Source organism: Cygnus olor, chromosome 3 (assembly GCF_009769625.2).
Source record: "Cygnus olor isolate bCygOlo1 chromosome 3, bCygOlo1.pri.v2, whole genome shotgun sequence".
NCBI lineage: Eukaryota > Metazoa > Chordata > Aves > Anseriformes > Anatidae > Cygnus > Cygnus olor.
The window spans coordinates 76,974,834-76,988,954 of NC_049171.1; positions in this window are offsets into that span (position 1 = coordinate 76,974,834).

Below are 14,121 nucleotides of genomic sequence, written 5' to 3' on the forward strand. Positions count from 1 at the left end.
CTCTGTAAGTAAGCGGAAACATCAGGACCCTGGTTCTGCCTCATCCTACGCCAACTCAAATCAGTGAGACTGCTTCCAGGGATTTTCCCAGTTGCTAGGTCTGGCCCTACTGCTGCCTCTGTATGCAGCCACTGCTGAGCAGTAGCCATCTGCTGCCGCCTACCAGCACTTCTTCAGCCTCCCACCAGTTGGTTGATATGGTAAACTTGTCCAAGTTGACTGAGTTCAATGGATTTCCAGGATCCACTTGCGAAGCCTGCACTAACAGCTGGTTTATCTGCCCGGGTCCAAAGACATTAAAGACTCTCCTGGGCTAACACTGGATTTGGAGGTCAGTGCTTTGCTAGCACTGAATTTGATCAGACAGATTTCATAATTTCACAGAGTCAAAGACCGCAGGGATTGTTACATCCTCTGCTCTGATTTTCTGCATGCCATATGCCATCATATTTCACCAAGTTATTCCAATACTGAGCCTAATCACCTGTACTTGATTAAAACAGATCACCTGTCCTATCCTAATGAGATGGAATCAAAAAATGGAAAACTACCACTTCATGATAGCAGTTCATGCCAGTATGTTATTGACCTTCACTCTTCAAAAACATGTGCCTGGTTTCTCATTTGTGTGGGCCTAGTTCAATATTTGGGTTTGCTCAACTTTGCTCTCATGGAGTAAAAGAGCCTTTGTGAACCTGGTATTTTCATCCTGTGAAAGTATGTAGATTTCTTTGCCATCTGTCTCTTTACATTCTGTTGTTTTTTGTTGTTGTTTTTTTTTTTTTCTTTTCAATAATTTAAACAGGTTGAACCCCTTAGGGTGTTCACTGGAAGCCACTTTCTTGACCTTTCTCTGGTGTTCAGCTAGTGTTGCCTATTCTTACTTGCTAATCCTCCACATGCACCCAAGGACTGCTTTGAACCCTTTGCCATAGCCAAGCTCAGGCTGCTTGTCCTCCGTGAGTGCCAATCTTCCCCAGATTTTCTATAGTCCAGGAGGTGGCCTCACTTTCTCAAGGGGTGGCCCACCTTCTTTGCTCCTAAGAGGGCAACAACTTTCAGTTTGTCTGACCCTTGATCATATTGTGCCATATGACTGCTCTGCCCTTAGCCATTCTACTAACCTTCATATGAATATGTGTATTTAGCAGGACACTTTTTTTTTACTCCAAGATGAACAGGATGAGGCTTGCATGTGGCTGCTGTCAAACATAATCTTGAATTGCCCAGGAACAACTTTTCTTCAACACAGGCCAGTATCTAACTATTACTCTATTTATCATCTGATCTAGTGATATTTTAAAGAACGTTAGTCTAAACTTTAAATTTGTTCTATGGAACGTCTTCCATAGCATGAAGGCTCTGTGAAATGTATTGTATCTCTGCAGTTACATTCAAAAGTCAAACCTGGAATTTCACTGAAGAAGTAGTTGACAATTAGTTAAAAAGATCCACTTTCTTTGGGATTGTGAATCCAAAGACATTTCCATCTCTTAATTCTTTATTAATTAAAATCTATACCAGTCTAAGTATTATTGCCACAAACACACATAAATGATAGGCTAATTGGGCCATCATTACTTGGGTAATCCTACATGACATCAATACTCTGCAACTCACTGAAAATGAGCATCAACAAGCTGAAGATTTCCTTATCCAATGATTTCTGAACTCCTAGATATAAGTTGCTGAGCCCTGATGGTTTATAAATCATTATCATTAAAAGTCTTCACCTTGCTTTCCTTACAGTAACCCAGTATATGAAAGGAGCTTCCATGGACACCATAAAATAAAAATACATCAAGAAAAGAACAGAAATAGCTATGGAGAACCTGTTTTCCCACATTATGGGAAGTCTATTTTGTAATCTCAAGCTGATAATATTTATATCCCACCATTAGGATTTCTTTTGTTCTAACTGTAGTTGAAGAATTCCTTTCTATTGTCTTCAGCAACTCCAGATAGGGATTTTCCTGACTTTAGACTTCCCTTACCAATTTTCTGCACTTTATCACTTATTATATCCTTTGTTCTCTATTTTATCTTTTTCTTTATGATTTCTTATTTCTGACTGCTGCTTTAGATATTTTGCCAATGCTTTGTTGTTTCTTCTTAACATAAGCGTACAGTTATAGCAAAATAGCACTTCTGTCTGAAGAAAATATAAAAATGTACTGCATTTTTAGCATATCAACACCGTGATAGACTCCCTAACAGAAATCTAAGAAATCACAAATAAACTCTTTGGCATTCTGTGTAAAGATGTCCTCTTTCCCAGACAGAAGGAGATACATACCAACACATCAATAACTTCAGATGTACAAAGCTGCAGGCTGCACCAGTGTGTTCTCATGACCAGATCATGTGAGGCAGAAACATGCAGAAAAGGCATCAAAACCTGTTCAGGAAATCCCAGGCTGATATATAGGTCCATGTGGCACATGGTAGGTTTGTGGTCACCAGCAGGACTGTCTTGGTACACTGCAGTCATACCACACCTGAACAATGGCTGGGAAGCTGGCCAGAGACACTTCTCTGCTTGGACTGATGGACATTGGAAACCCCCTGAATGAAAAAAAGATGTGAGGGAGGCAGGGCATACAGCTGGTTTAGGCTACTGCCACTCCTTCTCACCCTCAAGTAAAATCTGCTTCCTTGAATAGTTCTTTGTGAAACAAGCATGAGAGTCCACATGGTGCTAGCTGTTTCTTAACCAGAAAGGCATACTGTGTCACCTAGTAGGTAAAAGTTCTTACTCCTCACTGAAGAAACATTGTTTCTGACAGCATTATTGTTCTCTATTCTCAAGTAAGAACTCAAATAAATAAGTAAATATTGTATGTACATACATACATAAATACATATTTCTCATTTTCACCCATGTTCTTTAAAGATATGATTTTTTCTAAACAGGATTTCGATACCTACTTGCAAGTCAAATATTTTCCTCAGTGAGAAGACTGACAGAGCACAAGGCCTGTCAGTCCTACCCTAGGACACTTTTGTCCCCCACTTAGAATATGCAGGATGTCATTATCATTCCAGTCTAGCTGGTGGGAGCAGTGGGAGATAAGTGAGAGGAGAAACATGTTGGGCTCTGGTGCCAGATCCCTAAATCTGAGCTTCATAGAAACAATGCCAAAAAAAAAAAAAAAAAAAAAAAAAAAGATCAGACAACACAGGAGCCAAGATGCTGTACACACACTAGATGCCAAATTTTAAATAAAACTACTGCCCTGAAAGAGGAAACTATTAGATTTTAAGAAAAGTCACCACATTGTCCAGCAGTAATGCCTCCCATAGCCAATAACTGCATCCCAACATAGTATTATATAAAGCACTAGAGCCAATTATTCTTGCAAATCAATGAGGAAAGAACAAAAATTGTATTATTGCTACTATGTTATTACTATTATTATTATTAGTGCACAATTTTTTATTCCTAACACTGCAGCCAGAGACAGTGAGCTTCCTTTCACAGCAGATAGTCAAGAAAACTGAACAAAACTCTGCAATTTTCATTTACCAGCATTCACACAATTTGTTTTGGTCCACATACCATACAATCCCTGGTTTACCCAGAAATATCTTGTAGACAGAAGTTGTGCCTAAGAATAAGCCAGCAAAGGAACTAAACAAAGTAATAAAGAGCCTTTGTTGATATGTGTAACATCTTTAGAGAATTGCACAACATCCAGCAATAAACACTTTCTTAAGCTGTAACTACTCCATCATTAGTCATGATGTGTGCTGCATCTCCTGTTGTTGTTCATATTTCTGTAGCACTACAGAGTCCTATTTGTAGACCCATTCTATTTAGCCATCAGCACTCTGTTGAACAGTACCAGATTTTGTGGTCTTGCAAACCAGCTACTGGTTGGAGAAGAAATGAGCGATCCAGAGTCTGGAGATTTTCTCAGCGTGGAAGTTACCAGGCTTTCTGGATCAAAGACTTTTAACAGCCATCCACACTTCTGTCAGTCACCAGGTACCCTAAACATTCATTTTTAAGCCAAAATTACTCTGAAGGGAAGCTTGTTTCATAAGCCAGCTCAGTGGACTGCTGCTGGTGTACCGCGCTCAAAGACAGACTGGAAAACAACTGGTTAGCCAGTATTTCAGAAAAGCTCCAGCGGCCAGAGTTTTTGGAATGAATCAGAACAAATTAAAGAAATACCTAGACTCTGCATCACTGTCTTAGGGTTTGGCTGCAAAAAACTTTGTAGGCTGACACAAGCTCACTCTGCCCACACTCCAGGCAAGCACAAACTCCTTCCATCCTAGTCAAAACCAAGGAAACTGTTCTAGAAGCCATGCTGCAGTATTAGTGTTGCATGGATCCACGGTAGTTTCTCCTGCATCTCTCAGCAGGACTTCTTAGCACAGGCTCAGCCTCCCTTTAACCACAGCTTCCAGTTTGGAGCTGCCATGGGTCCAGCTACCCCACTGAACAAGAAGAGTGAGCTATCTGTAAAGTGTCGCACAGCCATCATGCCATACAGGAATCTACTCTGTACAGTCTGTCTGTGTACATGAGAGATGTGTAAAAAACAAAGTCCATTGGCTGAGTGAAAAATAATACTGTATAATTCATCAGAAGACAATCCTGTTTCTACAGTTTATTCTAGGTATAGAAAAACAGAGGTCAAAATCTAATAATGCTGGAAGTAAATTCTCCAGGGAAAGAGGCAGCATAACTTAGAATAGCAGTTTTTCAAGGACAAAATGGTATTCTTCATAAGAAAAACAACTGGTAAAGCCACATGTGCCAGCCCCATGCCAGGACTGTATCAGACTGCAGTTACTGTATTCTTCTAACGAATGATGTCACCGCTATCTTAATTTGGCTTGTATAAATACAAGAATATACTTTATCTGTTTTCATAAATAAATCTAATATTAAATATATTTTATATGTTATAAATGTAAAGATATATTGTTTTTACAGCAGGTAATGTCGGTATATGAGAGAAAAAGAGATGATGAAGCAGCCAGAATATTTGAATGGGGCACAGGTACTCCTGAACCAAAAAATGTCAAAAATTTCAGACCTCAGACACTGAAAAAATCTCATGCTTCATATCAGTATAGCATTGACTGGTTAGAGAAAGAAAATATTTCTTTTTAACTGCACATAGAGGAGGGCAACCTGTACAACCAGGAGTCTCACTGTTTTGGGGTAAGCTCATAAAAATTTCCCTGCCATGACATCTTGCTCATTTTAGTGCTGGGAAACACAGGGCTCACCAAGGGCTTGGGAAAGGAAGTGGTTTAGATGTTACTATGGAATATCACCCAGTATTACATGAGTGGACACATTGATTGTGAAAGCAGATCTCATCCAAACTCTTTCTGATAGTTTTCACTGATAATCTGAAATGGATCAAGCTGTAGGTCTGTCAAGTTTTCAGAAACAGAGCACTGAATTTATATTGCAGACAGGCAGTTTTTTTCTTAAGGGACAGACTAGCTTTTGAACTGATTTGAAAAACTGGACAAATGGATGGTTAAATCAGGATGAAATTCCTAAGTGAGATGTTCAAGGCACTATGTATAAGAATTTGCAATTCCACTCCTTTGGAATTGCAGCAGTAATGGACTGTGCAAACACAGGATGGGAAATAACTGATTGGATAGCAGCCCTTCACAAATAAAGGTGCAGGCTAGAGCTGGACAAGCACAATGCCATGCAGGCAAGAAAAGTCCAAATACCCTGGTGGAGTGTATCAATTGGAGTCTAGCCTGCAAGATACATGAAGTCATCCTGAATTCAGCTCATCACTGGTACTCTGTGCAAATCTGAGTATCACCGCTGAAGCAAGGTTTGTGCAAATTGGAGGGAACCCAAAGGTGAAGAGAGAGGACTGAATAGATTGGGGTGGTCACATTAAGAAAAGTCTGAGGGACAGCAGGATGAATGTATTCAAATACATGAAAAGCTGCCAGAAAGAACAATCAGCTCATCTTATCTGCTGTGTAGAACATAAGTCAAGGAGCTCATCCAGATGCTAGGAAACCTTTCTGATAGTCATGACAGTGAAATACCTGAAGCCAGTTCTATCTGGTCACTGATATAAACTTCAGAAAAAGGACTGGTCCCTGCAAGCTTCTGTGGGTTAAATGCAAATATCTGGAGGAATTAAGATATAGTGTTTCCAGGGAGGTTTGTAGGATTGACTCCTCCTGCTGCCCATTCCTGATCTTCAACCATCACCCATGTACTGGAAACTCAACAGCAGACATGACAAAGAAGCAATTATCCCAACAAAATCAGTTATTACCAGCGATTCATATGGTAATGATGGTAGTGAGGATGATGATGATACTGCTCAAATGTAGCAAGGATGATAATAACCAGTTTTTTAGGGGATGGATTACATGTTTAATCATAATGACTAGTTTATCACAGATAATGAATTTTACAGAAGAGTACAATCCCTGTGAAAATGCCTTGTTCTGAATGCCTGAAAATGACATTGATTTAAGTAGTGAGCTACCATATTTGCACTATTTATTTAGGAGAACAGAGAATGTAGCACTTTAATGTAGATATTCTTTGCCAACCTTAAAAAACGTGTGCTGATGTCATGATCATAGAAAGGAGAGCCATTACAGAGTCCCACATGTTTATTGGTCTACTTTTTATAAGCTCTATCTTTTTTCTTTTGAGTCCCATCTATTCCATTTTTGTTTTTTCTCTGGCATAGAAAGAAAAAAATATCCTTGTGCTAAAAAGAAGCCAAGTTTTGTGACCATCTTGTGAGATTCATAAGCAACAAAGATCCTAACTCAGGAGAATGTTCGAGCTCCTGTTGTTAGAGTAGGACTTAAACATAAGCATAAGTAAGAGGAAAGCTCTCTCAAACAAAGGAATAAATGGAGATGGTCTGGAACAGTACGTTATCACTAAAATACTTTTTGAGCATATTCATTTCCCAACATTATGTTTTCCCCTAAAAAAAAAAAAAAAAAAAAAAAAAAAGCTTCACTTGTATGTCAAGAGAAAAGAAAAAAAAGAGAAAAAAAAAGGGAGAGAAGAAGGTGACAAGATATAATTAAAGGGTTGCCCATGTTTTAAAAATAGAGAAGTTTCAGACCCCAGAGAACATTACTTTATCCCCAAAAGTAGATTTTGACTACTGGTGTATCTGCTTTCCCATTCATTTAACTTTTCCTTGTATTTGCCAGAAGAATTCTCTGTAATATCATTCCTGGTATTGTTAATGATATTATGCTATTATTGTTGATTTCAAACCAGGCGCTGCTTTAGTTCACAAACTGCCCCCCAAACAAGCTGCAGAAATGATGAAATCAATACTTGCCTCTTGAAGGATAGATCTTTTGTAACACAAAGGAAAGAATGACTAATAGATTACTGAAGCCTTAACAAAACCTCAACAGATCCCCATATGGTGCATTGCAACTAAAAGAGTGGAGGATGGATTTATAATTTTTGGGGTGGAGAAAAGAAAAAAAAAATAAGACAGAAAAGAAAGAGTTTGGGACAAGAAAATGAGTGAGGTGGAGACAGAAGTGATGTGTGACCATACACAAAATAGAAACCCTTCTTTCTGGGCCTTTCATCTCTGGGTCACTGGTTCCAATCGAGCCCAGGTCGATAGTGAACAAAAATCATTTTAATCTGATGGCTGTTTGCTGACCTATGTGAAATGAACTGGTTGTGTCAGTCCACTTCCCAGCTGACAGCTCTCCCCGTCATCATGACCATTGCTACAAGTGGCAGTAATTGGTACTTTTTTGAGGCCAGCCCAGCTAAAAGGCTGAAGAATGTTAAAAAGAATAGGTCTGGACCACCTCCTGCTCTTGTCCAGCTGCTCCCTCCTCCAGGTGAGTGTTGCCTGCACCACATCTGCTCTTCAAACCAACAAAAGATTTAGGGGCAGGGGAGAGTCCTCTGAAGTGGTAAAGACTTCTCACGAGAATTGATATGATGATACAGCTGTTTGTTGGCAGCCCCATGGTTTCTGTGCAAGCCTGGGACTCCAAAGAGACCAGTTCCTGGGGGAGAGGGTCTGTAGGTATAATTCCACCAGCAAGAAAGGAGCAAGGAGGCCTAAACCCAATTTCCACTGATGTCTGTGGAAGGGCATCATGGCCCACTCACACACAGGTATATCAAAAGGACTTTAATAACATTTTCAGAGAATTTCAGTTTTAATGAAACAAGCTCACGTGAGGGGAAACCTGAGAAAGTGAGCTGAATCGAGGATGTTAGAATAATAAAGGAGAAAATAGAAGATGAACTTCAAGAAGTTAATAAAAGCTAATGCCCTCGAGAGGACTGTTTTAATCGTGTATTTTATCAGTGTTTCTCTGAGCAGCTGATACCTCCCCTGTTGTGAAGAGATAATGTATTATGAGAAGGATATTATGATGGGCGCTTTCAATTACACTTTAAGCTATGGCCACCCTGATTCCCTCAGATGTCCCCTGGGAAAGATGACTTTGCCATGGGAGATCAAAGATAACAGTCCATCTGTGCCAGGATGGTCTAGCTAACTGGGAGAACCAACAGGTCCTCTAAAGCCTACCCAAATTGTGCAGATATTTTCTGCAAGGTAAATCTGTGCTTGCTGCTACAGACAAGAGGGAGATCGTCTCCAGCAAGAGTCAGAGCTGATGGCAAAGCTGTGAAATGAAGCCTTGCAAAATGGGAAATCCACCTTTCAGTATCTGTTTCCCCTTTCAGAGATGCACAGAGCATAAGAGAATGAGGTCCCATCAAGCATCCTCAAGGTGGAGGGATCCATGCTGTGAGTGGGTTTTCTGATCTGAGTTAGCTGTTCCAGACATTGCACTTCACAAGCAAATGGTGTGATATTCCAGCTATGGGACACAGGTGAGTGGGGTAGGGACAAGGAAGGAAAGATGCCTAAAAAGATTAGGAGGAAGCTGGTTTTGCAAGTCACATCTTGTGCAACTAAGTCTTTGCCATATATGCTCCTCTTTCACATATATGCAAATGTCCTTTCTAGCACCTACATCAGGAATCCCTGTTACTTGGCAGAGGGAGTACTATGAAAAGAAACACCTCAGTTTTCAAAGTGGGAGCAGTAAAAATACAGGATGCTCTCTCATGTGGTGCACTTCTGAGCTCCTGTCATTCTGTGTCCATTGTCAGACAGACCACAGCCAGAGACAATCTGTGGAAGGCTGGCAGTGGTCTTCATCAACACATGTACCTTCTACTAAAAGAAAGAGTATGGAAACTTTTAACAGCTTCAGTCTGGATACTAGTGAGCATTGGCTGCTAGGAAAGCTATGTGTGCACACTGAATTCCCTTGTAGCTCCATGTCGGAAGAGAGTGCAAATAGTCATGGTATCTCCAAAATCTAAAAGAGTGCTGTTGCCTTCCCACTAGCTGAAATCTTTGGGAAGGGAGTGGGAACAGGCGATGTTCTAACAGGTACTGGTCCCACCTTGGCCTGAGTCAGTCATCAGGCAGGAGGGTGAAGAACAAGCACTTAAAACAAGTGAGAGATGGGTGTTACTAAACTATCTGGGCTTTGGCTGGAGTCTCATACTCCCTTGGATCCTTTCTCTGTTTAATCCAAGTTAAGCTCACTTTGCTCAGAGCTTTGCTAGTAAGGTAGGTACAAGATGAGTTTTGCTGCTGTGGATAAAGAGCTGGGCTGACTGTCCTGCCATGGGCAAGGAGTGATGGAGAGCTTGTGGGATGAGCCCATTTCCACAGCATGTTGTGGAATAAAAGGTCTGTGATTCACAGAAGGGTAAGGAATTATATTAAGAAGAATGTGATTCATATAGCATCAGTTGGCAAACTAAAACATATGTGTATGTTATATATCCTCACGTCTTAGAATACAAATCAGAACAAAGTGTTCAGGGGCAGGTAGAAACCTCATTCAGAGGTGAATCGCACTCAGGCCTTCCTCTGAAAAATTTATTCTTTTCAGAGATTATATCAACACTGGAAGGAATAGCCTGCAAACAGAAGAACTCCCTTTCAGTCAGAAACAGAGAAATTTCCACAGTGGCTCAGACCTCTGGTGCATTTGATTCAGTACCGCAGTGGAGCCACCAGCACATGATTTTGCAGAAGCTGGTAAGCCCCTGTGATAGTCAGTTGTGTCACGATATACCTGTTTCAAGCTGTTTCTATCTAAATACCACAATATCGTGACCTCTACAGAATTTGTGTGAGCCACAGTGAATATTCATACCTTGTAAGCTACAGGGTTTAGAGGACTGGTGTTCTGCAATAATTAGGAATTACATGAGACCACCTATTTCATTAAAACAAAATGAAAGAGTCAAAGCTGGGCCCACAAAGGTAAACAGTGCATGAATTCACTGCCTCCATATTTAAAGCCTTCAAAGCCTTTCACTTAAAATCCCTTTCCGCTCTGGATCTCAGCATGAGTCTGGCTGCGGGGAGGTTTTGTGTGGTGGCCTGTCAGCTTCCATCTCCAACACAGTGAAATTCAACTAATTGTAAGTGCACATTGCTCCGGGCGTGCACTACACACCACTAATTGTAAGTGCACACGCGGCCTGACCCCGTCCACCTACAGTACAATACAGCATGCTCCACACACACACACTTTTCCTTTTTGTTCCTTGAAATCACCAAAAAGATGACAGGCCATGTCCAGGAGCAGAGGTCATCGCTGTTTCTGCAACAATTGGTCTGGAGGGTTTTAGTACCACAAGAAGTGTGTTATGTGCCAAGCATTGCAGCAGTCACTGGATTGTGCCTCCATTAACGACAAAGGGCTGGCCAGAGAGCACAGTGTGAGGCTGCGTTTGCCTCCTGACTTTGATCTTACCTGCTGAAGCTGACCTCACTGTCGTGTCAGGCTCTCTGCATGGCAGCTGAGTATCAGAAAGCATCAAGGAAAAAAAAAAAGAGGAACAGAAAAATGGGAAGTACCTTGCAGTTGAAGACCTTCTGTGACCCAAAATAGCCTCTAATCCTCCATTGCTTGTGAGGTTCTGAAAGGTCAGCAGCCACACAAGCCTAATGTGCTCATTATGCAAAACTCTTTCATTCCTGAGCATTCATGGCAATGGTATAGTCACAGACTACTGCCAAACTGTCCCCAGCAGGCTATTTTCAGCACATATTTGTCCTTCAGAACTTGCGATCTGAACTTCACAGAAGTCATTTGACTTTGTTTCTGTTTCTGGATCCTTCCTTCTATGCTCACCTTTTTTGCCCACATTTGTATGCTGACTGAGGTAAGCAGCCCCATGCGCCACTACAGCTAGCACCCTTTGTAAGGACCTCCATACTCTTGGGGCACAAAAAGCAAGGTCCAGGCACACAGAGATCAACCCCTTCTGGGTTCTCAGGTGGAGGATAAAAGTGTCTCCAAAGTTCAACAAGCTTGGCTTGGAGGCCAATGCCTGCCCACAGCTCCTGTGGCAATGAGGGAATTTCAGGTGCCCAGGGTATTTCATGAACCAGAGCTCAAAATCCAGATAGTGCTAGGTACTTCCTCAGCAATGGGGAGCTGGGTTTCTGAATTCGTATATTTGTTCCTCAGCCTCGTTTGGCTCTTGTATTAGGTGCTGGAAGAGGTCATTTCAATCCCACCCTACACCTTTATTGTGTGTTAATACCAGTATAATGTGAACCTGATCCTTCATTGGTGACTCTAGGTGCTATTGTTGAATGAGTCATTTAAATAAGATTAATATTTGGCTAGCTGTTGGCACACCTTTTAGGCTGATCCTCATAAAGTGAAGTTCAGTTCTGAGCAACCTTCCTGATGTGACTAAATTCATTTTCATTACTCTACCACAGAAGTGTTTCTTATCCTTCAGATCACCTGCTAACTCTCCTCTCATGTTCAGCTGACCTGTGACACTCTATAATCCAGTGCTTCTTCAGTGACAATAACACTGTAGTTCAATCACACAAGATCAACAATTTAAATAAATAGTTCTGACTACTTTCAAAGAACTCGCAGTCCAAAAGGCTTTCACTGCCACTCACTGCTGAACCTCACCACTTATGCTCACCTAATTATGCAACACTTTTCTTCCCAAGTTGCACCTGAAGTGCTGATTATACTGTATTTGGAGTACTGGCTGCTCTCTGAAGGGCTGTTTGGTGTCTCTGTGAGGTTGCCACGTGGTTCCTGATACCATCCAATACCATTGCTATTTCCTACTTTGTTTTGGAGGCAATAACTGAAGTGCTGATGTTCAGGATTGCCTCCACAACACCACAATAAACAAAAATCCAACAATTCTCTTTTTGGATATGGGAACACTGGAGCAAAGCAGTTAGCCCAATATTTCATTCTCTTTTCAGGTCAGTGTGAGAACCACAATCCAGAAGTCCCAGCCTCTTCTCCTGGCTGTGAAAGCACACTTCTTGGAAAATGAATGCTAGGAAGGTGGCCCTGGGGAAAATACTTGCTGCTCCTAGCTTCCTTGGGAATTACTGTGTTAGAGATAAGAGTTCTCAAAAATACTGGAAGAGGAAAATTCAATTTTATTAATTAAAAAAACATGTTGGGGAGAGATCACATATGATGATGATGTGTGTGGTGCATGTGTGCATGTCTGCATGCATATATATATATGTATGTATATGTATACGCACATGTACATGTGTATGTATACATATATCCTTTCTACCTAGTTAAGGTATTCTAATCAGTTTCACTGTTTCATTCTCTTATTTCTAGGTGTTGTTTTTATTTTAAAAAATAAAAGTGATCATTTCACAGACTAGAGTCAAGGGGACCTTTTCTTGGGCCTTTTGATGTTGATTCAGAGTGCACTGGGATTTTCTAACAGGTCAAAGACAGCCTCTGCACATACAGGCAAAATAAACCAGTGTGCCAGTGAAGTCTTATTTTGAGGATTTAAATGCTAAGGACTTAAAGCTTTTTCCTGGTTTGCAAGATACAAATTTCATCCACAAAGCTTTACAATGTACAACAAAGTGGTACCATAGCAAACTGGAAACACAAGTGTACCTCTTCTCACTTGTCCTTAAGCGTCTTACCCATTTGAACTCACATTTCCTAAAAAAAGATTACAATTAGGAAGAAGCAGATTAGATAGAATTGAGTGGCTCAGCTGATCCTGACATATATTCTGATAGGTTTTGTGTTTCTGGAAATAGCTATTCAAGAGAGTTAGGGCTCCTTCCTTTAATGGAGACTCTAGGTCTATAATATCAGTTGGGTTGTCTCAGAGCATCTCATCCACCTTGTGGGCAGGGGGCCGGTCTCTAACACGAAATCACAGAGGGAAGTATAGGAGGCACAGTCCAAAGGAATAGAGAAAACAAATAGCATGGCCTTGCATGTCCTTCCTTACACAGGAGCTCAGGAAGGACTGGACCCACCATTCTCATAGATTCCTCAGAGTCACACTTCCTACCTCCTGCCTTCACACCGATTCCTGCTGAAGAACATCAAATTTTACCATGCAGACAAGTTCTCACAGGACAACTTCTTCTGCCAGCTGAGCCATTGCTGGGGAGCAGAGGGCATCCCACACTCTGAATGCTCAGGCCCTTACGTAGGAACTTTCTGGTATCAGCAGGCCAAGCATTTTCTCCCAGCAGGGCAATTTCCCTTGCACGTTCTCCCCTGTACTTACCCTATGGTTCCTCTGAGAAGCCATAAACCTCTACAGCAAGTGCTAGGATGTTTTTTTGCCATTTTGACAGTAGTCAATAGTGATTAGTAAACAAATACTGAATTTCCCCCCTAACTGTTGCATCTTTTGCATTCAGCTTAAAGACGCTATTCATCTACTTTCTTTCCTGCCAAGATTTTTCTAAGACAAAAATTCAGTACAAAATCATAATTATTCTACCACTCTTCTATTCCTAATCTTAGTAAGCAGTAATGGCCGAGGTTTGGAGATTATTTTTGAAGAGTTAGTGACAAGTCCAGAGGATCTGTTGGTTGGAGGTGCAGCAGAGAGTTGTTAGCCTCCAGCTAGTCACTAATCCCCAGGAAATGTTCACCCTGCAGTCGGTACTGCTCTTGCGATGAAAAGGGTTATATAAGAGCAGAGTATTATTATGAGGTAAGAAGAAGGGAAAAAAAAAAAGATGTTTTTCTGAGGGTAGGTACCCTTAGAATTGCATTTGGTTTTGATTTCCT